Source organism: Tinamus guttatus, unplaced genomic scaffold (assembly GCF_059628265.1).
Source record: "Tinamus guttatus ecotype Peru unplaced genomic scaffold, ASM5962826v1 Tinamus_guttatus_pri_ptg000403l, whole genome shotgun sequence".
In the NCBI taxonomy this organism is placed as follows: Eukaryota; Metazoa; Chordata; class Aves; order Tinamiformes; family Tinamidae; genus Tinamus; species Tinamus guttatus.
In genome coordinates this window covers 2737244-2760764 of record NW_028288937.1, presented here as the reverse complement: position 1 = coordinate 2760764, position 23521 = coordinate 2737244, and the positions used below count along the sequence as shown (strand labels likewise).

General features: G+C 44.3%; 1 protein-coding gene across 2 annotated transcripts in view; it reads right to left on the bottom strand.

The window, feature by feature from the left end:
* Nucleotides 1–22608, bottom strand: part of SNAP25 (synaptosome associated protein 25) — a 66488-nt gene extending 43880 nt beyond the window's left edge. The window contains exon 1 of one of the 2 annotated variants that reach the window (XM_088531300.1): nt 22466–22608. The gene's annotated coding sequence lies outside the window, so the exon portion shown is untranslated. The remainder of the gene's footprint in view (nt 1–22465) is intronic. The other variant, XM_088531299.1, reaches the window with a different exon arrangement.
* Nucleotides 22609–23521: the final 913 nt, after the last annotated feature.

Here is a 23521-nt window from a genome sequence, read left to right as displayed (position 1 = left end):
CAGAGAGCATAATCCCTGTCGTGACCCAGGGCAGGATTAATCTGTGTGCTGCAGGAGGAAAGCACCTGCACAGAGGGTTGTTGACAACATTCTTCTGAGCCACAAATATAAAAAGGCTATTTGGAGACTGGCAGAAAAGATGAAAGACGATGAATGCAACTATTGCCACATAGGAAAATTCTAAAACGAGGATATAATCCGATACGCTACAATCATGAGGGTGTTAGGAATGTAAATAGTCAGATTACCCCCTTTAGACATATTTATGCAGTAAACAAAGCAATTAATTATGTTTATTATATTCATCCCTTCCTTTCATTTCTGCCTGATGGTAAATGCGTGGACAATGACCTGATATATTTTTAGCAGAAAGAATAAATCTTCTTTAACTAAATCGCCAGAATCAAATCTGCAGCTGACAAAATATAAGCATGATGAAACTGGATTGATGGGGTCATTTGTAGAATGGAATTCTTAACCGAAGAATGTTTGGGATTCTTTTTTTAAGCTATGAGATATAGCAAAAAAAGGAGATGTTAAGGAGAAGACCTCATTTTCTTTATGAGTCTTGGTTACAGCGCATTATTTATATGCTTTACATTTTCAAATGAAAGGAATCTCATCCTTAATGACACAATTTCATTATTCATCTGTCAATCTGTGCGAAAACCAGAAACCCCTTTTCAACAAAATTCTTCTGGGTGCTAATGGTTTTAGCATCATTCTCTGTACCTAAGCTTCTCTCTGTACCTATGTTCTCAGAGAAGGGAGCATCCTAACCACCAGCACCATCAGACGTCTCCTCTAGGCATCGTATGACTGCCTAAATGGTGCCCTGGTTTCTATAGGAGAGACTATGCCCCTTGCCCACCCAGGATCGAGCAGCCTGGTGGTCAGGCCTCTCTTCTGGAATCAGGTAGTGTGGCTTTGAAACCTGTAGGCTGAGGAAGGCCTCAAATCACTGGTGTCTGTAACCACAGGCCTTTTACAAAAAAAGATTGCCTGGACCACCAGCTGCATTACGAAAAGAAAGAACCCTACCCACTTGGAACTATCCTCTCTGCTTATATACAGTTAATACACAGTACATGAAATGCAGGTGACATGATGGAAGGATACAGCACAGTCTCTCCTTTTTTTTTTTTTTTTTAAAGGCAACATACATGTTTTTTTTTTAAAAAAAAAAAAAAAGATTGGGAAACTAATTTTGGTCTAATCTTTTCCAGCTCTAAATTGTTCTATTTCCAGGCTTCTTTATAGAGCCACAAAGACTAAAAATTCCACTCCCATTAAGCAGCTCATGTCTCTAAAATGATGTTGGCCCTTGACTAGCACTGGCCCACCTAAAAAAGCCTGCAATTTCACAGATGCTTTTCATGCAAGGAAGAGGAGCTGGCTGTTCCCTTCAGTGGGCATGGCTGGGAGAATAGATAGGAATATCCTAGGAGTGTGTCCGTTGTTGATTGCATGTGAATATTTATGGTGAAACCAATAAACTGGGAATGACTGCTTAAAAATGTATGCTTGCAATACACATACACTTATACAAGTCAAATACTGAAAGTGCCTGACATTTCTGGGCTAAATAACAAATTATATTAGCCCCAGGAATGTGTAATAGTACTCCGTGGATTTACAAAACTTATTCACTCATCTTCAAAACGCACTGCTGCTTTCTGATTCACACCTACGACTAATTCATGGCTACTATTCATTTCCTACTATTGAGTAATATAAATCTGAAGAGGCCATGGACACACACACACGTTGGCTTTCCCTGGTGCGATGTTTGAGAACTCCTCATTATTTATTATAGGCTCATAAGGTTGAGCCTCTTTCCTCTGAACTCAATTTCAGCCTTTACAAGCTGATGAAAAAAATCCAGCGCACTCCTGCAGAGTGTGGAAGATTACCAAGACTTGCAGGCAAGGATTTAGCTGTACCAATACAGAGGTACAACTTCTATTCTGTATTTTTTCCTCTTTCCTTTTTTTTTATTCACCAATCAACTCAACAACAGGCTAGATTGTACCTTGAGGGCATCTCTTTCAATCATGTGACCAGCAGATTAGCAGAGAGACTGCAAAATCCTTTTCGCTCAAACTGTTTTAACAGAGGATCAAAATCTTTCTGCATAAGGATTTTTGTTTCAGTCATTGTTTTTATTCAGCTTGCATGTATCTGTGAAGGAATTAAAAGCTGCAAGGACAAGTAATGTGGTCTGTCCTGGCTTCTAACCTTTTGTGCTTCAGCATGCAGTCGTTTTGGAGTAGAAGGTTTGCCGCATTCCTTGGGGGAATATTGCCCCTCTCCTGGGGCTTACAGCCATGTTCGTACAATTTGAACCTAATCAGTCCACAAATGATGGCACTGAAAGGCCCAAACTTAAAATGTTTTTCAAAAACTCCCCCTTTTTGCAGCTTTTTGCATGCTGAAGTTCATGTCCATGAATCATGGATATATTGAAATAGGTAGTGATACAATCTGTAGGAGAAAGGCATGGGAAAGGCACGAGCTGGGTAGATCTTTAGAGGTTACATTAAACTCCCAGGGCTCTTCTGAACGGGAGGCTACAGGATGCTGAAACGAGGCTAACCCAGTCTCTCAGTTGCTAGACGGGGGACCATGGCAGTGAGCTGAGCTGAGAGCAGTTCTCATGCAACCAACCACCACTGCAAGAACAAATTCAGCAAACAAATTAATAGCTGACATTTGACAGCAACTACAGTCTGGTCACAGACAATGCACAGCATCTAGAAAACACAAGATTTTCACTGAACTGTGCTTGAAAATTCCTACAACCTCATTGTCAATATTCTACAACTTCAGATTTCAAGCTGGGGAGCAAATGTGTGCTATACAGCTCACGGCAGAGAGATTTCGTTTCACCGCCTGGAAATGAAAGCTTCTTTTTTTTCTCGTTTAAATCCCTGAACCTTATTTATTTGTTCATTTATTTAACCATCATTTGCTACATAGGGTGACTTCTGGGTTTTAAGACTGGAGGCTTGTAAAACAGTCATGCCAAAATGCAAGAATAAAATATTCTTTGCAGTGGATGAATGACAGTCATGACAGTGACAGTCAATCTGATTTTCAAAACATTAAAATGGTAGTTATTTTACAACAGGAAAGTGGAATTTGCCTTCCAACCTCCATCATCATAAGATTCATATTTATTTGGTTGCTTCTGCATTCATTCACCTGGGCATAATTCTAGAGGAATTCTGGGTTTTGGTTGAGACAATCTGCTTTTAGAGAGCCCTTAAATGAGAGCAGAGTTTGTCCCAAGGACAGACAACTCTCAACACTTCTGCCTCCAGAGCATTATGGAGATGACTCAGGCCAGCAACCCAGGAGCAAGAGGCGCAGTTGCTTGCAAAGCTGCAGTATGACAAGGACCACAGGGCAAACTCTGTGACAAGACTGAGTGAAGGTTGAACAATTCGTAACACTGAGAGCATCTGGCCAAGCACAGTCCATGACAGCAGCAGAGAGGAGATGTCTGAATAATGGGAGTGGCCATATACGTGTCGTCCCAAAAGCGTGTTCAGCAGCAATATGGACTTTGGGCTGGGTCCCCAAGTGGGGCCCAGTGGTGTATGTGAGATCAGGCGTTGTAAAACGAGGAAATTTCACCCCGCAGGTTACTTTTACACTTTAAAATGTCTAGGCAGTCTGTGTTCAAGGCTAGGCGTCTCAAGCAGATGGTGCAGTGCTGAATTTGTTGGCACCTGAGTGTTTTGCTGGACTTGTTCAGGAAGCAGTATGTGTGTCCCTTCTGAGATACCCAGCAGAGGAGATTCATCTTCTCACACTTTGGTAGATATGTTCTTGTATTTCAGTATCATCCAAGAATCCTTTATTTTTCATCTGATTTTAGAGAGCTCTCTCTTTCCATCTACTCCTTCTGCAAATGTTTTCTTGAGGATTTTTAGAAATGGACATGTTTTCAAAACAAGAACAATATTTGCTAATGAAGTAATTCTTCAAGAAAGTAAGTTCCAGTGAAGAACATTGACCTGTTTTACTACATATTTCTAGCTACTACTGTGAGTAAAGAGGATGGGCCATTAACTTTGCTTGAATGTAATCCAATTTAAATCTAAAGCAGTAATCTTTTTCTTGTGTATTTTATGTCATCTAAACTCCAGAATGAAGAATCAGTGAGTCTTCATTCTGTACCTAAGAATAATGTGAAAACAATTCCACATCTCATACAGAATTTATCTTCCGCAAGCAACATCCCTCCGCATAGTATTGTTCAGATATTTCAGACTGGACTGCTTTCACAGCAATGACATTTATTTCTCAATAACAGGGAATAAATAAAGAAAGATGACTCTTTCCTTCATGAAACCCTAATGACACATACTGCAGAAAATCCACGCAGTGTAAAAGATCTTGTAGTGCAGCTGCTGTCTTCACACTTAACCTTAGGGTAAATTGAGGACTACAGCTTTAAAAGAAATCACCCTCTTAAGCTTGGAAATTACATCTGAAGAGTGTATCTTGAGGACATCCAAACTGGACCCATCTGGTAGATTACAAGCCCCTTGTTCAAACAAATAAAACAGGCCATTGTTGAGAGGAAAAAAAAGAAAATCATATTTGTGTCACTTAAATCAGATAATGGCTTAACAGAGCTTTGTAACTGTGTTTCAGCCCCTGTAAGCATGACGCCCAGTTACTGAGGGCTGAACAATTGTCTGAAATGCCCCGGTCTCAACCCAGATACAGCAAGCAATAGCGAAGGACAGGAAGCCCTCTGGCCTTCACCTGAGCGTGATGAGATACCTACATGCCAGGGGAAGATCTGCACTTTTAGATGACCTTCACCTGCAGAGAAGAACAGGGGCAAGAGATTTATTTAAAGAGCTTGTGGGAGGGCTGTGCTCTATTTTTAAATAAAAATAATCCAGTTTGGGAATTTATTACACTCAGTGAACTGGATTGCTGCCAGAGAAAAAAGGAGTGGCCTCCAGCTCAGAGGAATATATTGCAAACCCTTTGTGAGCCTTAAAATTTGCTGCAGTACCTGCCTGTCCTCACTGCTAGTTTAGGCTCAGGTATTGATGACAGTCGTTGCTGGGTCTCCTGGTCCTCCTTGGTTTTGAGCTTGGGAATGAGTACAGAGCACATGAAGGCTACCCAGCTCCCTTCAGCCTGGTGGAGGCCTATCATGGGATATTATACACCATGTTCTGGTTGCAACTGTTGTCCAGGTTGTCTTCGGTAGAGCAAGAAGGTCTATCATGAGGTTGTCTCTCACCTCGTACAGGCAGTGTCGTAGCACAGTCAGCTTCTTCAGGTGGTGCAAGGGGCCTTGTGCCCACCCCTGTCTTCTAGCCCTGATTCCTGACCCTGCACAGCTGCTGCCTGCTGCTTGCCAGCTCTTCCAACGCTTGCAGGGTATCACTGCGGTTGAGGGTCAAATGAAGACAAAACTGCTGAGCATGAAGCTGCTGAGCACGGGGGAGTGTTATAGCTAGGGAGTATTTATGGATTCATGTGCCCAGGTCTTTGTCTCTGCAGAGAGGGATGCTCTTTGCTCTAAGAGCTGCTTCTATGTTTGTAGTGAGGACACTGAGAGGAAGGTTTCTTGTATGTTAAATAAGGGCAGGATAAAAGCAGAGAGGGCATACTGCGGTATCCATTTTAATATCTGATGCTGAGAAACCCTCTGCCTTTGGGATTTGCTCTAGGCTGCCGCAGAATCTGCAGACTGCTGCAGGATGTGGTGCTGAAGTGCGAGGGGAACAAGAAGGCCTCACTGGGCAGTGGAAATGCCTGGAGATGCCTGGAGGAGAGAGCTCAGCAGGCAGTGGGTCAGGGAAAGGGCTTGAGCTCAGCCTCCAAGAAAGGAGGACACAGACTCCTTCCCCCTCAACCAGCTGGAACAGCACAGCTGTGAGCTAGGCCTTTGTGTTGTGTCCTAGTTTTGCTCAAACACAAATGCAGAGAAGCACAACTAAAAGCTGACAAATTATTTTCTTCTCTTTTCCATATATCCCCCTTCCCTCACCATGAGGCTGCCTAGAATCCAGTTTAAATAACACAGAACAGTAGAGTCACAAGGAAGGCTAAGTGCATTCTCAGATTGAGAATTACATTGAGGGTAATCTCTGTCTGAAATCTCAGATAGAACCTAAAAGAACAAGAACACTGATGGCTGATAGATAGTTGGCAGCCATCCGTGAAGGTTCAACTTCAGTCTCAGTATTTTAGACACCCCAGAAATGAGAGACCATGATTGAAAACTTTGTCCTAACATATGGAAACAACTGTAGCAGTGGCTAATACTGAAAAATGTGGAAAAATAGCGTTAGACTGATCTTATACTAAAGAAATCAAAGCCAACTTGTGAAGAAGGGCCCTGCACTCCTTTGCTTCTTCACTTCTGGAAAGCATATACAATCATACCCTGGTATGGGTGTGCAAAACCATTAGTCATTTCACTGAGGGAAAGATTTAAAGTCAGTGGATCTCTTTTGAGAATTTGACCTAAAAGTCTGGAACAGGTCACTCTCATTTTAATGAGACACCAAACCTTCTTCCCCTAGTCAAGCTAAGGTCAAAAGTCTCATGACTTTTCTCATCTCACTCCTGCTCAAGCAACAGTCTTTGCTTACAAACTCAATAATAACAGATTTTAGTTCAAAATCTAGTATACCTAATACATTTTAGTAGCTCTCAGTAACTGCATTGTCTAACTAGATACCTATTCATAATGAAAACAGTCAGTATTTATTCATATTTATAATAATTATTTGAATTTAGAGATTTCACTTGTTTAGGAATATCAAGTGATTTTCCCCTTTGGTGGAAAAAAAAAAAAAAAAAAGTTTTCTACTACTGAAATGTGGCACTTCCTACACTTCTTTTGCTGGAGCAAAATAGGAGTCTTTTTAACCTAGTCCATCCCTTAAGATGAAAACAGTTGTCCAACCTGTGAGTCTTCAGTTAGATGTTGATTAGTGTCTGGAATGATCATTCACTAGAAAAATCACCCTCATTGTTTCATATTTCTGAGCCAGGTTAAAGATATTTCTCGTGAAATAGGATTTCTAGTCTTTGGCAAACCTTACTGCTTCAAACCTCCTCTGACTAAAACAGGAATTAAAGAACTACCGCTAAAATTAAGGAAGTTATTGTCTTTCCCAGAGATTTCACTGAGCTTTGAGCTAAGCACCAGCTCACAAACAATACAAGCACAGAGAACACAATGTTTTATAGCACAGGTATGTACAACAGAGTAGGAACCACATATCTTCACCTCATTGTGGCTCAGTGCAGCAACAAAATTCATATGAAAACTCTTTCCTAGAATTAATAAACATACTGAACTGCAGCGCTGGGAGCACTAGGTTAGGAATAAATTAGTGTCACTGAGCCAGCAAAGCTTGAATAGGCAAGGAATCTAGCATGTTTGGGCTGTTGAGAAGACTTCTTCATTCAGCTGCTGATTGACATTTGACCCTGGTTAGCAAATGTAGTAACAGAATGGTGTAAAATGGCCTGTCAAGACAGTTTTCCTTCTGCATCAGCACATGATTTTAGTAGAGTCTTAGGGGTCTCTGCCCAGGAAGTAACAAATCTAAAGTGAAATCCAAAACCAGTGTCCTGATCAATTGTACCCATTTAACACAAAATGCATGGAGTCTTTAAGTACATGCTCCCCTTCCTCCTTCCTTGGCGTAGAAGTCTAACCTTTAGAATTCACTGCCTTCCTCAATCAGAAGTCTATGGGAAAATTCTAGAACTCTTTTTTTCCCCATTAGGAAAGCACAGGTCCACCTCTCAGTGGCTAGGAATCTGACTACTATCTTGCTGCATTTTCTGTACCCCCACTGATTAACCAGATGATACTAAAATAAATGAAATAGATGATGCTACTACTGAGGAGGAGAGGTACTCTTTGTTATTGGAATAGATAGAAAACAGATAAATAGAATTTCTCATTTAAAATACTGAATTTCCCTCAAGGCTTCAGATTTTACCATATAATTGAAATGACCTGATTTAAGAAATATTAAATAGTGTAAATAGTAATGAAGACATTTATACAGTGAGATAATTAAATTCTGAAATAAATTAATTTCAACATAATTCATTAAAAATGTTGCTATTTCTTCACTAGACTGACTTGTTAAGCAAACAGTTTATCTGCATTGTATTTGCTTGCCTCTCAGTGACCCATAGATAACAGCTATACCAGGATTTCATTCAGCAGGACACAGCAACAGTAGAGATGAATAAACTTTACTGGTAATTTATTCAAAGATATAATTCATCACAACCACTAATAATTGTATCTACAAGAACAAATATTTACTTTTCTACATAAGAAATATTAGCAAAATTAGTTTTCACAGAGACAATGAATGGTTACAAGTTTGTTCAATTTATCTTTTTTTTTATTGAGTATTACAAAAACCTCATAATTCAACATCGTATTCCCGTAGTTTGCTATTAGCTTCTATGAATTTAATTCTTCACATGGTTTTACAATGTACTTCCCATAAAAACGGTGTTTGCCCTCTTTCTTTTTTTTTCAATGAGCTCTCAACAGAAAGCTTCAAGAAAAATCAGAGATTTTTCCAGTAATAGCAAAATAAACTGCTGCCTGACTTAGAAATGGAACTTCTTGAATCATAAACACAAGTGAATGGCTTAATTTCCTATGACATTTGCAGTGACATCTGGACATTTCCCTGTGGTCCATCTGTATCTGGCAGTCCTGCAGTGTGTACAATTTGCTCAGAGAATGCCAGATTGCTACTGACCCTTGCAGGTCCATGTGCAGTATCCTCTCTTTTCATGTAGAGAGGCTGGTCCCAACAGTTCTATTAAGAAATTGTAAACAGCAGATCACATGTGCCTCTGCATCAGGTCAGAATAATTCACTTCTGACTTGAGATGTACAGTTTTTCATCTCCCACATCTTTGTGCTCTTTCCAGTTTCCAAGTGTCCTTGGGCCTGTGAGCTTGTGAAAATAAGATTATCAACCAAACTCCAAAAACTGTCTACACCCAGTGGTTCAAAGCCAATTTTGGACCTCTTTTCCATATTACAACACTTAGCAGCGGCTAAAGGGATTTTATTAAAAAAAAAATCAAATTGAATGTTTGTTTTCCAACATCCACAGTAATTTACTTGGATATGCCTGCTTGTGTTGTATTACATTAGTATTTCTGCAATTGCTTCTTGTTGTGCTATTGTAGACATGGCAGACCTGGATAGCCAGTGATCTTCCCTTAGGAGATCTTTACCAATGAAAAAGCATCTATGAGGAATGTTATAGTCTGGATAAGCTAAGTTGCTGACCTGATACTCCTCTTTGCTCAATGTAATTCTCTGGGGCTGCATCTCCAGTGTGTTGCTGGTGACAGTTGCTGTTTCTGCAGAGCTGAACATGATAGCCTCAGCCGGGAAAATGGGACCAACATATCCATCCCCCTTCTGCTTCAAAATAGCATTGTTTTTTAACCCATCCTTAGGATTGTTATGAGAAGTATAGTGGATAAAATTGCTGGAAGTAATGCTTGCAGAAACATCAGTTCTTTTTCATATTTAATTAAGAATACTCACAGAAAAATCTGGATTTGAAATCCAAGCTTTCTGTTCTAGCAATCTCTGTAGCCTTTGCACATGGAGTAAGAAAGCAGAAAATTTTCTGCACCATTCCCACTAAATTGAAGGAATGCAGTGGAGGTGGAGTTTTAAACACATGCCATGAGCAGTCTGAAGATCTAGAAATTATTTTCTCAGAAATGACTCAGCAAATAATTTCAAGTGAGGAAGAAGTTGAGAAAAGTCACAATTGGGTGGTGAGCAATCCCAAAAGCCAGAAAAATAATGGGGATTTCACTATATAATTGATTTGCTGAGAATTGCTCCCTTGCTTCTTCAACTGAGTCACTCCTTAAGAGGATCTCTTCAGATAGCCGCGTGATTACTGAGGTGCCAATAAGACAATTTTCTCAGCCTTGTCCCTGCTTTATACTTAATAAACTGATTCAGTAGAAGTGAGTCAGTTCAGTGCTGCCATTTTGGAAAAAAAAAAACAGACCAAGTTTTCCTTGAGATGCATGGTGATTCATAGCAAAATTTCTATTGAGCGCAACTGGATGAGAGTTTTGTAGATAGTAAGTAATTAAACCTTCTTTTAGGCCATGTTCCTGCCTTATATAATCCACTGTATGTTTGCATGTATGTAGTTTGCTGTCTAGCTTCTCAGCTGGCAAATTAAATTACTATTGGCTCAGTGGGATATAGGGTAAAGTTGGCTATGATTGTGCTGTTAGTTATTTGCACATAATTGAGTGCAAAAGACCAAAAACAGAGTCTCTACTTTCTTAGGACGTGACGTTCAGTGCTTCCCACGCCTCCGTCCTGCACTGTGCCTTCAGTCACACACCTGAAGGAGGAGAAGCACCACAGTTTATCTTCCGTGCAACATGGCCATGCATTATTGACAGGCTTGCACTTAAGCCTCTTGCTTTTGGAAAAAGGCTTCTTTGTTACTGTGCCCAGAGAGTTAAAATCAGCTTCATTACTGCCCCAAACACCTTCCTCTTCCTCTTGAAGTGTGTTTTTAAGTCAGTCATAGTTAAGATCGTCACGTGGTGCAGATCAGCTTTGCTCTGCTGACTACGATGGCATTGTACTGATTTGCCTCAGCTAACGATCAGGAACTAAATATGCAGTTGAAATGAGAAGCCTTCTGCCACTGAATCAACTTCTTGTCCTGTATCTGCAGGATGTCTTCTTGCAGACATGATCTGTCAGTGGAAGAAGGGCTATCTCTGTGGCTGGTAAGACCTGCCTGTGGCATTATAACACAGAACCAAAGTTCTTAGCTATCTTGTTGCCCTGGATCATACCTGTAGGCACTTATGTATCAGGACAACCCTGTTACAGTGCTGCTCTAAAAGACTTTTCAAAAATGTTATTTGTTTGTTTATGTTGATGTCCTGCTTTGCTCAGGACTCCATATAGGAATATATTTGAATAGCTCTTAGACATTATTTTCCCTGCACTATTCAAAGCTACTAGTGAAAGTGTCCCTTTATTTCTGGTTCTTCCTCTTCATCCATGGAAAGTGGGGTTGGGGCGATGGGACAGGAAGAAATGTTTTTCCTACTTAAGTGGCATGAAACTGAAATGTTTTGAGAAATGCTTATATTAAATAACTGTTTTCTTAATACAAAAACTACACTATTTCACTAACAGAGCCCTGAAACTTGCTACCAGTGTCTCTGATGAAGTTCCCTGTTGCTCTGGCAGCAGCTTCACTTGTTGCCCTTCCTCCTGAACAGCCACATTTATTTGACTCCTGCAGTGAGCTCTCCCAGCCTGGCAGTTGTGAGACAGGTTAAAAGATAAAGCTCCATCACATTTTACCATGTTGTGATTGTGTTGCTGGATAGTTTGTCCTAAGTGGAGTAGTAGACAGTGACTCACAGTCTTCAAAATGGTTGTGGCTTTTTTCCTTCCTCCCACTCTGATAGCACCAGCCACCTGAGCAATTGCTCACAAGCAGGAGCACAGTGCTGACAAACCCTCGTGCAGTGTGATCCCGCTACTTCTAGTGATGCCCTTTCTATATTCTACCACTTTGTTCTGTCTCATGACTTCAACAGTGAGGCAGTAATTTACTCTCTCCCCCATCTGGCACCATTAATTTGCACACATAACTTTATGTCTTTTCTACAATAGGTTTCTATTTCTAAAACACTGTAAAAGAATGCCTTTGGGGGAGGTTTTCTAGCTAAAAGGAGAAGCCTATGCTCTACCTTGTGATACGCCAAACAATGGTTTGCTTTGATTTTCAAAGCAAGTGCTGCAGACCAAATGCTTGTTTCAGATACCACAGCAAGTAGATAGCAGTGGTTAATGTTTTGTTCAGCTATTTGTCTCTGAAACAGTAAGTACAGTGGAACAGTTGTCTTAGTTCTCACAAAAACTGTCGTCCAGCTGGCGTCTGTATATACATATGCAAGACTTCAGTGTGACTAAACACTGTGGCTGATTTTTCATTTCCTCCATTTCTAGCAGGGAATTAACTCACTGCAGTCATCAAAGGTAACGTAGCTTGAATACATGAAGAACATGTATTCTCTGCAAAAAAATAATGTCATGGTGCACGTGTGCTGCCCCTAGATGCCATGCCAATTATATGCCTGCATGTGAGTGCCACCTCTCTGGTGCCTTGCAGGAACCAGGTCTTTGGTGTTGGCAGAGAGGAAGTCCTGGCTTCCCTCTGTGCCCTGTGACACCTGGGTCCGTGAGGCTGCTTCCCTCCCCATGCGCTGCAGGCCAGTGCAGCAGCAGGGGAGGGGAGGAAGGCAGTGTGCAGCCAAGGCTTCCAAAGAGGAGCCTCTTTGCCTGCAGCTGGCAGTGCAGAGATCATGGCTCAAGAACCAGCCAGACTTGGAGGTGGGAAGCAGCTAAGGTGGCTTTGCTTTCCTGCTGCCTTTCTCACCAGGAGATCTGGTGCCGGAATGTTTAGCACTCAGAAAAAAATAGCAAGCAGAAAGGCTTAAGGAAAAGCCAGGCACTAGGGTGTGAGCTTGGAGGTGCTTGCTGCTTGTCGAAGCACAGGACAGACAAGGATATCAGCCTCTCTTTCCCAGCCTGCAAAAGTGCCTTGCAAAGCTGTCCTTCAGAGTGCATGCCCACCAAACGCAATAGCGTTTCTTTTCTTTGTGAAAGAAGTGGGAGTTAGATTCATGCAAACTCTTAATGAGATTAGGAATAAAGGGGAGCAGAGGTGAACCCAGATTAAAATATAAAGATTAAAGAGAAGGCTGCGTGGTAAAAGGATGTGGGGTGGAGGGAACACTATAACCTCACCTTTGAGTGCAGTTTTATGGTGCCACTGCCAGAACCTTGACTGCTGAAGTTTTGTTTTTTAAGTCTAGATAATTGTCTTTGTCATGCTGACATGGAAACATCAGTAAGAAAGAGGATTAATCAAAAAGTCCATCCTATCTTTTTTCTTATTTTAGTTTGCCTGTCTTTTATTCTCTCTCTCTCTCTCTCTCTCTCTTTTTTTTTAAATTATTATTGCTTTAGTTATTTCCTTCTCATTCTTATTCTCTTGTCTCCTTCCTTGGCCTCCTTGGTACAGTGGTTCAGTGTTTGTTTAAGACATGTGACCCTTCTGAGCCCAGGATTTGGCGTACCATACTTCACAATGCTGCAGAGATTGTTAACGTTGTGAATGCTTTCTGAGTCCTTACGGGAACTAGACCCTTCTGAGAAATAGATCCTGGCTGCAAGTGCGAGTGGAAAAGCTCTTTGCCTGGAGAACAGCCGAGTGTAAAACACATCTCTTTATAAAGAGAAAAACAGACTAGACACAGTAGAAGGTAAAGAAACTGAAATCTGTACACAGCTTTAGAGTCCTGCATTCTGTGCTTGAAGCTCTAATCGTGAAACATGTTTTAGTCATTGGATCAGTGTCTTATCTCTTCACCTGCCAGGCCTTTTAAAAGCTTCGTCTGCAAATGCAAGAAAAGACCTTCTGGGGAAGGAGGGAACATAATGTAATATGATCCTCACTAGGAAAGAACAGAGACCTCAAGGATGTGAATAATAGAGAGGAAAGCAAGTGTTACTCCACAAGGGAATGGGAGTAACTGTGGAAAAAAAATCACACCAGGGCACCAGCCAAGGTAGATCTTGATCCATGAATCAAGAGGACTAAGCCTCCTACGTAGGAATTTGTCAGGGAGAAACAGAACACTGGAGTGTGCTGCTAATGCACACTTTAAGAAGAAATTTCTTTTGACTGGTTGTGTCACACCAGAAATAGTCTAACTTCCTACCCACAAGTATTTTAAAAATATAGATATTGTACAACACCTCTGCCATTGTCCCTAGCTTGGAGTAACAGCTCTTCAATTTAGGTAGCACTTTAATAACTTTGGAGATAAATGATTGCATTCACAATGAAAGCCGTATTGGATTTTACCACTCAATTAAAAATATATATTGTCACATTCTCCACCATTGGCAATTCTTAAAATGAAGATTGGGTGATTGCATTGCTGGAGAAGCAGTTAATTCAGAGAAGCCTATAGCCTGTGGGGTGTTTTGTTTTACAGCAGGTTCAGCTAGCTGATGAGTGATCCCTTCTGGCCTCTTAATCAATGAGCCAGTCAGAGAGAAGGGAGGCACTGGAGTCCTTGTAGCTAGGGGTGCTTATGTAGCCAGGAGCTAAGAGTCAGCTCTTCATCTGTACATGCTGTGTGCCTGTCCTGCTACTCTTTCCCCGCTTGTATGTGTATGTTGTAGGTCCGTGGTGGGGAATGTCTTCCCTGTGCCTGCACAGGCAGAGTGAGAGTCCTGTCCTCAGCAGGGCTGCTGGGTGCCGTGCTGCTTGGTCTGGAGAAATGAACGTGGCATTGGGTGACGTCCCAATTCCATCACAACATCTCTCTCTGGCCTTCCTCCCTCTGTTTTCTGTAGGTTGCTAAAACAGAGGCAAGCAATGTGCACTTGGCATGTCTTCAGGCAACTATATTTTGACTTATGTTCCTTCAGTTCTTCAGCCATGTAAAAGATAATCTAGTTGAAGACTCTTTCCTTGCAACTCTTTCATGTGAAAGAGGTTGCCCTGGTGGTATTCATGGAATACAGGGGAGTATACAGGTGCTGGACAAGGCGATGTGGGACTGGAAAGAGGACTGTACCCCAGGCTCCAAGAAAGAGGCAGGAGAGTTACTGAGGCCTTTGGAGACGAAGAGGCTGCTCTGTCACAAACTACCAGCTTAATACTATCCCATGAAGTGCCCTGGGTGCCAGTTTGGGAATTGGGATCCTGCAGAAACTACCATCCCTTTTGTGATGCCTGCTGTTCTCTTGCATTCTTATTTGTTATCCAGTTGTTATTTAGCAGACCCAGAAAATAATCTTTAGAGCCTAAAAGTTTTTTTCCAGGAGCAGCTATTTTGTAGCATTAAGAACAGATAATTAAACTGGGTACAATGATTTTGAAGTGCCTTGCTAATACTGAAAATTTGAGGCATGTAGCTAGCCCTGCTGTTGTGTTATAAAAGTAGTCCAGCGCATTTTCAACTATGCTCAGTGCATTCCTGGCGCCTTGAGGGTTTTTTCCACTGTCTCCTTCTTGACATGTTCAGTGCTGAAATGAACTAAACTGACAGGCCTCTGTCACAGCAGAGAGTCATCCAGGCCCTTCCCCCAACTTTTTTTTTTTTCCTTTTTTAATAACAAAACCCTCTTAGGAACATCAGACTTAAAAGGTCTTGTGCCTTATCAAGTCTAGTCTCTTGTGACCACCAAAAGCTACGTCGTATAATTCCCTTCATGAATTCATCAGACACCATCTTAGAACCATTTGCTGCTGTCGCCCTTTCAGTCTCTGCTACTCTTGTTGATATAATAAAAGACATATATTTTCAGGAATTGGAAAGAATATCAGATCTCAAGATATCTCAAGATATCATATCTCAAGAACATGCTTTTAATGGCAAAAAACCTGTAGGAAAACCTTCAAAAAGGTCTAGGCAGCCAATGCCTGCTTCCATACAGCTGAGCAAATAAAACAAATGCTTCTCTGGGGAGAACGGCTCCTGGAAGCCAGTGGTGAATTTCAATTTAATTGGGTTCGCATACCTCGGTTTGTTTCTTGAGGGCTTTTCACATCCTTGAGTGTCACTTAGGTGAATACTCTAAGGAAAAGCAAATGTTTGGCTGAAATGCTCAAATATTCACAAAACATCTTAAAGCTGTATATTCAGCTGTCACATTGTCAATTTGAAAGTTGCACTGTTGAATAGACAGGGCCAGATCCCTGTCTCCCCTATGCAGGCTTAATGCAGCTCTAGCAAAATGCAAAGCTCTGGCGGACAAGTCAAATGTGTGAACATTTCATCTACCGTCTGTCTGAGATCACTTTCTCTTCTTGCAATCATGAATATATTACTAGCACCCCGGTTTACAGTCCTATTTCCAGCCAAGCCTTTCACAAAGCTGGGATCATATGTAACATCCCTTTGAAGGCTTGATGGTAAAGGAGACTCATCTACATTTTAAGTATGATGCATTTTGGAGGTATCAGTTTTTAGGGCACCAATCTGATGCAACACAGATGGTTATGCCCTAATATATAAAAATATTCCTTCAAAGGCACAGGATACCTGTTCAGCATTCCAAGGTGAGGACTATAAACTAAAAGCTGCTTTAATCTCAGTTCTTTCTTCTCTAGATGAAGGTAATCGAGGCATTTGTCAAATGCTACATTTATTTAGTGTGTGATAATTGCACTCGTATCCAGATATTCTGTGGGCAGACCCTGTGCTTTAATCACTAAACCATTATATCTGTAGCTAAAACGTCCATTATTGGACATTTCTAGTTCACCCAAATTGCACTTGTTCTTACTGCTTTCTACAAGAGCAAATTATTCCTGAGAGATGTCTATGTCTAATTAAGAGCAGAAGTTTCTTTCCTAACATTGTCCGTCACTTTTTAGATCAGTTCTCCTCAGCACAGCAGCCCTGAGCTCCAGAATTGGCCTCTGCGTGTATGTATGTGTGTGTGTACGGCATGGAGGCATGTCAGGCAGAACCAGCACGGAGCTGGATCAAACAGCAATTCCCTGTTCCTACAGAAATGCAAGCTCATCTCAATCCCTTTGAGGTAAATGGTGAAATTTCTAAAGATGTAAATGGGGACCAGACTGAACCAAAAATACCAAAAAGGAGGGGGAAGAACAAAACCTCAATCTGAATCTAAGGCACATTGATACTAATTTTAGTACCTTTTCTTTTCAAAGATGCTCAACTATGCAAGGAATAATTCTATTCCTGATTAAAAAAAACAGTGAATGGTAGTACTATTTTGATAGAGCAGCTCTTCTGAAGATGTACACTTCTTTTTTATGCTGCTGCTTTACAATAGCTGGAGGAAATATGTTTACCTCTGTCAGGCAGATCAATAAACTGGCCTCCATGCAGTTCCAGTGAGAGCTGTAATTTCTGGGAGAGGGGAATGAACCAAATGAACAATTGGCACATCTTCCAAATAACTGGCTTTTCTGAAAAAATGAAATTATTTCCTCTGGTACAACTGTACTGCAACTCAGAAACAGTATTCCTCTCCTTGAAGTGAACAGTAATTATAACAAATAAATAACCCGCGAGGAGCACCAGAGGTGTAATATAATGATATGATAGCCTTTAGTTTTCATGCCACCCCACGCTAGTCTTCTAGTCCCTTTGACAGGCGAGTGGCAAGGGAAAACATTTGGAAAATTGCAGCCTGTGATTTTTAGTGAGAACAGGCTATGCAGATGTGTGGTAGATGGGAGCAGTCAATGCAGAATCACAGATTTGCCCTAGCAAACAGTCTGCAGTGCCTTTGTGTTTGTTCAGAGCATTCGTTTATGTTCCTCCCTGTTAGACGTTCAGTTCTGAGTTGCAAATAGAAAACTGAACATTCATGTCGAAAGTCACATACCTAAAGCATCCTTCCACAAGAGTATGGATTTTAGTTACTAATACTAGCACTGACTATGGTAACTGCAATTTTGCTCATGGATTCTGGCAGTAAACATTGGCACAATCATTTTGTCATATTAAAAGTTCAAGGAAAACTAAAATTACAATAAAAACGTATAAAATCTTCTTCCACTCTTTATTTTTAGAAATTTATTCAGTGAGAATTTCATTTATCTTAACTTTATTGTACTCCTGCTCTAACAGTAATATGCCTGAGTAGTCAAAGGGTTAAAAATATTGCTTTAAAAGACTCGGTGGAAGGTGCATAATTCTACCGTGCACTACTGGAATGCAGAAAAGCTTCCCTCCATTTCCAGATTCAGAATAAAAATGCATTATTACTGATAGGAAATGTAGTCTGTGAAATTAAACTGTATCTGAAAGTGCAGGTTTCATTTTGTTACACATTCATTTATTCAGTTCTGACTTTTTTTTTCCATACAGAGTTGTGCATCTAGCAAAAACTCAGCTGTAGAAATGGGTTTTACACCATATAAAGTTCTGCTGAGGTTATGTACCAGCAGAGTGCAGCAAAATCCTACCTGAAATACTGCCATAACATGCAGTGTTCCTCCTCTGCTGCTTCATCATCACTCACTCACCGTTTCTAAGCCTGAACCTTATCTTTGAGAATCTGCATGAATGAAACCGCCTGGAAAAAAACAGGGTTTGAGGAAAAGGTAGTTCAAGTTACTTATGTTTACAGAAAAAAATCTGCTCCTTAAGTGGATATAACCATTTCTGATCAAAAACATGAATAACGAGCCATAGCAAAGGAGCTTGGCAGCCTGTAGTGTAGCACAGTACCGCTGGGTTATGCTAAGTCACACCAATTGATTATGTGGCCCACTAATACATTTAATCTCATTTTAAATGCAAGATTCAGCACTGTTAGCTTTTCAAATAAATCTTTTCCTTTTAAAAAGCCAGACAAAACCCAGGTCAGCACGAACTTTCAGCTTTCAGAGCTGAAACAGCCATGATTAATTGCTTAATATTCTCTTCTCCCTTCTGTTTGTATTAGAATTCAGTGTTCTTCAGTGGAGGAGATACACATCTCATTACAGGAAGAAAAGTTATAAAGCAATGACTGTATTCTCCTTGGAATTACAGCGTATCAGTACATCTCAGAGGGAACATATACAGAGCACACTGTTTCCCTTTGGAAAACCTAACCCGGTAAATGTTATCATTACTATTTGCCTCTGTTACTAGTCCCAGAAAGTAATGTCTGAGTTTCCTCCTCTCGGGCAGCAGAGCAAGGCTAATCAGTCCCTGCCCATTGCTGGGGATGAAGTGCTATTTATCTTCCCATGCCCCACGCTCATCTCAAACAGCACACAGACTTACTGGTGAGCTTGCTCAGAGCCTGATCTGAAGTCTGCTGTCACCAGTGGAAGTATCTGCATCGGTTTCAACTGAATGTGGATTAGACTCCGTGGAACAATCAAGCTCAGAGGCCATGGTTATCTCCCTTCAAGTCAGGATCTTGGTGCTCTAAGTTCATATCATACTACACCTTAACAGTAATTAAAAGGGGACTGGAGGTGAGGAGGAAATAGCAAGTTAACAGAATGAAAGAGCAAAGATGAAGCTAGATTTCATTCTAAAATACTAAGGCAAATGGCACAAGTGCTTTCAATAGTACACTAAAACTCAGTAGTGCTAGAAAGGAATGGAAGTTTCCAGTTTTGTTTCTCAGATTAGCATCAAGTTTTCTATAAAGCAGCAATGGACCAACTTTGAGCTTATGAAGTAGACTTGTCTTTGTGCCTGTTAAAAAAGGAAAGTCCTAGCAAATCCGCTAGGATGCAGGACAGCATGGTGGAAATTATCACCTGAGGAGAGGCAGGATTCAATGGTGGAAGTATGTATCTAAGTATTGTGGAAGGAGCAACAGAGTGGTGATAGGTATGAACCAGGAATAAAATTTATGTGCATTTTGGAGAAGTGCTTGTTGCAATACAATGCTGTGGCATAAATACATAAGATCAATAAGGAAGAAAGCCAGAATTTATTTAAAGTAAGGGCACAGATATCAGTTAAGAGCCAGAAATGATGAGCCAAAAAAGGAATAAATTATCCTTTGACCACTGACAGCCTTGACAAACTGAATCCAACTCTCCCAGGAGCAGATATGTGAGCCCTGCTGCCTGCTCCAAAGTCCGGCTTCCCAGAGGTAATTAGGACTTGCTTGGCTGCGCTCTGCTGCAGTTCTCAAGCGATGCATTACTCCTCTCTCCATTACCTGCTCTGAAATGCTTGAACAATTCTACTGTTACAGATTACCTGGCACTCTCCCAACCCAAAGGTGACTGCATTTTTAGTGGTGGATGAAGCTTTGCAGATAGAAAAACACAATCATACAACAGAAGGCTGCAAGGTCAGGTAACATTTTTATAGTTTTATCTAGCTTATAACCCTGGAAAACCCTGAAATAAATGTGAAGGAGGATGTATTCATACATAGATGAAGCCATATACACATTTGAGAGCAATATGATTATATTCGAATGAGTTAAAGCAGAGATCCAGGGAAAAAAAAAGGAAAGAAAACAGAGCAGTTGTGGGACAAGAGGTCAAGGCAAACCTAAATTAGCTTCTCCTCCTTCTAGGCTTTCTTACATTCCTGGGAGAAAAAATAGTTAACAGAGTGAGCTCCACACTCTGCCATATACTTCCCGCTTTCCCCCAGGGGTTGCTATGTACGCAGAAGCTGCAGCTTTGTGACACACAAGCCCCAAAATGTTGTTCACAGTGGTAGGAAAGTACTTGTTTTGTGCAAACAGTAACTGTAGATCACGCTTTACTTGCCATAGCAATTTAGTCTTGCTCTTGTAGCCACGCCTAAAGCACACGGAAATGAATGAAAAGCTTTCCATTAACCTGGACATGGAAAGGGCCTGGTCCTTACTGCAGAGCAGCTATCAGGTCCAGGGCAATAAATCTGCTTCGTCCTCTTAGGTGTAGTTTAAGTGTTTGGCACTGGCTGAATTCTGCTGTTCTTTCCTGTATTGCCCTCAGGAGACCGTGAGTCCAGTCCTAGGTGCCCTTGGGTATCCTACTCTATTTTTCTAGGTAGTTTTCAAAAGAAAGTTCAACTGTTTTGATTTGGGGTTTGCTGTCTGCCTGTTTTTTGTTTCATAATCTGCTGAGGTTTTGCCCATCCCCTTGATTTCAGTGGGAGTCTCAAGCTCTCGCCTTTGCGGATCAGGCTCCACTGGGTTGGTCACCTCTGTGGTCTCTTTGGCACCGAGTGCCCCATCTCCTTTCGGGCATCAAAATATCCTGCAGGAACTTCCTGGCTGCCCCTTTCTGTGCTATGGGGAGGCAAAAGAAAAGCTGCCTTTTCCTAGACCAGCCTCGCTGGCTGCTCCGCAAGGCTGTGCAGAGCTGGGGATCCCAGCAGGGAGTCTCTACCCCCGGGGCACCCACCTTTGCGGTGGCCCCATCCCTTCTCTGGCCACTGGCAGCCGTGCCCGCCGCCCCTCCCGCCCCATCCCCTTGCTGCCGTGCCCAAGGGAAGAGCTGCTCAGAGCAGGATGGGCCGAGGGTGCAGACGCTGCCCCCTCGCCCTGCCAACCGGCCCAGCGCTTCGGCACCGCAGGGCCCGGCTGCCCCTTCCCTTCCCCTCGCCGTGCACCCCGGGCTGTGCCGCGGAGGGGCTGTCCCCCACCCCCGCAGTGTCCCCTCGTCCTTGCGGCTGCCGCGGCGGGGCCCGGCGCTGCCGCCGCCGGCTGCGGGGCTGCCCCGCGCGGCTGCTCCGCGCTGCCCCGCGCTCCGCCGCAGACCGCCCCTTCGCAGCCTCCTTTCCAGCCGGGGCCGGGAGCAGCGGCAATTACTGAAGCCGGGCACGTAGCCGCGGCAGGGCCCGCGGTCGATGCAGCTCGCCCGCCGGCCCCGCGCCTCTCTTGCCCCGTACAACCCGCCAAGTTGCCAACTTCGCCGGCACGGGGCAGCACGCGAGGAGACGAGCGGAGAAGCTGCCGGTAACGGGGCCGAGGGCGCGCTGCGGTTTTGCCGTCCCCCCCCCGCCCGCAGCAGCCCCGGCGCGTTACATAAGGCGGCGCGCTCCGCTCCGCTTCACTTCGCGCCGCTCTGCAGCGTGGCCGCGGCGGGGGAGCTCCCCCTGCCCCCGGCCTTGGAGGAGCCCCCAGGGCTCCTCCGCTCGGGGCGCCCAAGGGACCGCGGCGCTGCGGGCGGCCGTGCGGGGCGCGGGGAAGCCCCGGGCGCTGCTGCAGTCGCCCCGCAGCCAGCCTGGCTGTGCCCGTTACGTAACCCCCCCCACCGTTTTCCTCGCGCAAATCCCTTTCCCCCCGCCGCGAACGGGCAGGCACAGAGGCCAAAGCGCCGGACGCCGTTTGATTTCAGGAGCCGAACCTTTCCACATTTGTTTTTATTTCCTCCCTTTTCCCCGCCCGAGCCGCGGGGGCCGGGGTCACAATTGCTGCTCATTGCGGGGAGCCGGCCCGGGGGGGGGGGGGTGCGGAGCCGCAGGGCGCTGCAGCGCGACCGCCTCCCGCTGCCGCCGCCGCGGCGCTGCTCTCCGCGGTGCCGAGCGCCCCGGGCGCTGCTCTCCGCGGTGCCGAGCGCCCTCCCATCGAGCCGCTGTCCGCGGTGCTGGAGCCCCGAGCGCTGCTGTCCGCGGTGCTGGAGCCGCGCACGGCCGCAGCCCCCGCCGCCCCCTCCGCGGCGCGCAGCCCCCGCGGGCTCCCCTTCCCCTCCGTCTCGCCGCAGTCCCGCCCGGCTCCCTGCCGCGGCTCCCTCCCGCCGTCGCGCCCCTCTCCCTGCCTTTCTCCACCCCTGCGGCAGCCAAGAGGCCGAGGGCAGAAAGCCGAGCAGGTCCCTTTCTAAATTCGGGGGCTTTGTTGATATTGGGTTTTCTCCAACATAATTCCAGCCCCCGCCGGCCCGCCGCGCTCCCAGCCTACCTGCGCTCGGCGGCGGGCTCGGCGGGCCGGAGCCGCGGGCGGGCGGGAGGCGAGACGAGGCGCCGCTGACCTCCGCGGGTCTCCTTCTTCAGCGGCGCGGGAGCCGTGCCCTCATCAAAGATGGCCGTCCGCGCCTACGTCAGCAGCTTTTAATAGCCCGGGCCGGCGGGGGGGCGGGCGCGGGCGGGGGGGCCGGGCGCGCTTGAGTCATCGCGGCTGCCGCACCGCGCCGCGCCGCGCGCCGGGGGGGCCCCGCCGCCCGCGCCGCCCCGCGCAGCCCCCGCGCAGCCCCCGCGCAACCCCCGCGGGCCGCGCTGCGGGCGGGGGGCCCGGGGGGGCGCGCAGCGGCGGCGGCTCCCCCCCGCCGAAGGGGTGGTCCGAGGAGGGGATCCCTCCGAAGTGCCCGTGCTCCTTATATGGCCAGCCTACGTGGGCTTCTATTTTTATGTGTGAATTCTGCCTTTTCTCCCTCTTTTTCTTCCCCAGAGCATCCTGTCGGGGGGCTGGGGGTGTTAAGCGGATTTTAGACCTCCCCCCCGCCGCCTTTTCCCCCTCGCCACCGCCGCGAATAAGAGCAGCCTAACGCGCAGAAATCCGTGTTGAAGGACATGTGTTGTGCCTGGAGGTGGAGGGACGTGTTCAAAGAGAGAGAGAGAGAGAGAGAGAAAACAAACAAGAGAGGGAGGGAAAACAAACAAAATCCCGGGCATGTACGTGCAGACACATGCAGAGCTACAGCACCCCAGTGCTGCCGAGGAGGAAACCGGGAACTGGGTTCCAGGAAAGAGCCTGGGTTTATTGATCATGGATTAATCAAAGTATTTGGAGCAAGTGAAGCGCTCTCTGGTATGATTTTTTTACTGAGGAGGAAATCCTTTCATGTCATGCAAAATGTATCTTTGAAGAAAGTATTACTCGGTGGGGATTATAATGCAGAATGGGGATTGAATCTAAGCGTGACTGTATTTCATAACCTCAGTTTTCGCCTCCTTTCCATTCCGCGAGCTCCGTGCATTCATTTATGGAAGCATCCAGACCTCCAGACAAGCGGAGATG